At 43.0% G+C, this 2,500-nt stretch overlaps 1 non-coding gene across 1 annotated transcript; it reads right to left on the reverse strand.

Moving 5' to 3' along the window:
- Positions 1-2,227: 2,227 nt before the first annotated feature.
- On the reverse strand, positions 2,228-2,342 carry SPPG_11006. The gene has a single exon (XR_001677164.1). It is a non-coding gene; the product is annotated as a 5S ribosomal RNA (ribosomal RNA).
- Positions 2,343-2,500: the final 158 nt, after the last annotated feature.

A 2,500-nucleotide genomic window follows, 5' to 3' on the forward strand; every position in this document is an offset into this window, starting at 1 on the left:
GATTCGAAAAGTTATCATGAATCACCAAAAAACTGGTTGCCCAGATTGGTTTTTTATCTAATAAATACATCCCTTCCAGAAGTCGGGATTTTTAGCATGTATTAGCTCTAGAATTACCACGGTTATCCAAGTAGTAAGGTACTATCAAATAAACTATAACTGATTTAATGAGCCATTCGCAGTTTCACAGTACAAAGTTGTTTATACTTAGACATGCATGGCTTAATCTTTGAGACAAGCATATGACTACTGGCAGGATCAACCAGGTAGCTGCCATAAAGTAAAGTCCCTTCTATTTATCTGCATATCGGAGATATACTTCAAAACTTTATCAAGACTTCCTTTATAAACAACGCCCTAAGCGTGAGTTTTTTAAGCACAAGCCAGTATTCTTAAGAACCTCGCGGTTAACTTAATCTGCTGGCAAGCAAAACTCATCCTGTTAAGAGAGTTCAAAGACCATAGCTTTATGACGCGGTCAAACAACATCACAATGGATGAAAAGGACCAGGTAATTTCAGCAGTGATCCAAACTCTCTCACTAAAGAGACCTCGCTAAAGGTTCTCTTTCAAGGAGTTCCAATATGCAGCACTCAAGAACCAAGGTTTTCAAATGCTTCCATATCCAAACACCTTTGATTAGAGCAAGCTGCAATGCTGAAACTATTATCCAAAGGACACGTTAAAGCGGTGCATTCTTGCAATTAGGTTAGATTGAATTGGTACTAGTATTTAGTAGAAATTCGCACTAAATATCTCCAGTGCTAAGTAATCTCACAATGAGTACTTAGACTAGCTAACTCTGAAAACGGTTAGAAGAGATTATCAAAGTCTTGCGCGGATCTGCTCTGCGTCAAAATCGGCACATTCTTGACTTGAACCTTCTAATAACATAGTTTTACTGAGCTGTCCTCTTGAATTTTGGTGAGAAACGGCCTAGTGAATTGTTTGTACCGTCCCTAGCAGCTGCGGCATAAAGCGCGGCTGAACCAGTTCAACCCAAACAAAGCTGGCGGAATCTCTAGTGGGGGGTTGAGGTAGCAACCTCAGTCCTAAGCAGCCAAATACACTAGTACTTGCTCTGCTCCGGTCCTTGTTGCTCCCCCACATGATAGGAAACATAGGATTTTCGCACAGCAATGCCCGTGGTGAACAAAAAGTCTCTTCCTTCGCACTTCATCTGCTTGTTGACACATCCTTTTGCCATTTTCACCAAAATTTGCGTGCCACACCCTCTATGACCTGCCAGTTCCCTTATATATATCTTCAATTTTGTGTTTATGACCTGCTCTTCCATGTCCACAGCCACCCCACCACCGAAATCATGAAAAAAAAAAAAAAAAATGGAAAACTCTGAGAATGCACCAAAGACTACAGGGTGGGTTTGCACACACTCCCCGCAACATAAATCCACCATCAGAACGTTCATTCTTCAGAAAAAAAAAAAAAAAAAAAAATCGTCACCGCCAGCATCCAAACCTTATCCCTAGGCTATATGTAGTCTTTTACTGTAGTTGCGAGGGGTGTGCACACTGAGAATGCTCATTATACATGATGCACGGTGCAGTTTGCTTCAAACGACCCCGCACATGCCAGCTATTCGTCAGAATTACATAAGCATCTGAGAAAACTCGTGCGTGGTGCTGTAAAAGTACAGCTCGGTATCATTTAACTTGCCAGTTCCTTAGTAAAATACTAAGGAATGTGTCCAAGATTGGTGTTCAGACTGGTTCCTTAGTCTTGACTAAGGAATGGCAATTTCCCAGCCATTTCCCTAGTCAAATGCTAAGGAACGCGTCCAAAATTGAACACGCAGCCAGCCCTTTGATTAACGGCTGAGCAGACGCGCCCCAAAATTGATTTTGGGGCCATATCCTTAGTAAAAAACTAAGGAGCGCGTCAAAAATTGATTTTGGCCATTTCCCCAGTCACATGCTAAGCAACGCGTCCAAAATTGAACACGCAGCCAGCCCTTTGATTAGCGGCTAAGCAAACGCGCTCCAAAATTGATTTTGAGGCCATTACCTTAGTAAAAAGCTAAGGAACGCGTCCAAAATTCATTATTGCCACTTCCCTAGTCAGATGCTAAAGAACTGGCCCAAAAATTCACCTGCAGCTGGTCCCTTAGGAAAATACTAAGGGACATGCGGGGACATGCTGCAGAACCTGAAAACAGGGCGATGTCCTAGGAATCTAGCAAACTACTGTTCTCCCCATCTGCGGGGCAAAACTACAGCACGCAGTATTCCCGTGTGGTCCCCCACCACAGTACTGACTGCGCCATCACCAGCTTAACTTCGGAGATCAGACGGGATCCGGTGCTTTCTGGTGTGTATGGCCGTAGCTGAAAGATCGGTACTTTGATGTCTGATAACAGGGAACTTACTATGCTATGGCTGCCATCACACAGCTCACCCAACACAGAGCTGTCCTCTTCCAGCCTCGCCATACCCTATCATATTTTACTGCTTAGCTAAGGGTAAAATTTCATTGAAAATTT

The sequence above is a fragment of the Spizellomyces punctatus genome, assembly GCF_000182565.1.
Source record: "Spizellomyces punctatus DAOM BR117 chromosome Unknown supercont1.32, whole genome shotgun sequence".
Lineage (NCBI taxonomy): Eukaryota > Fungi > Chytridiomycota > Chytridiomycetes > Spizellomycetales > Spizellomycetaceae > Spizellomyces > Spizellomyces punctatus.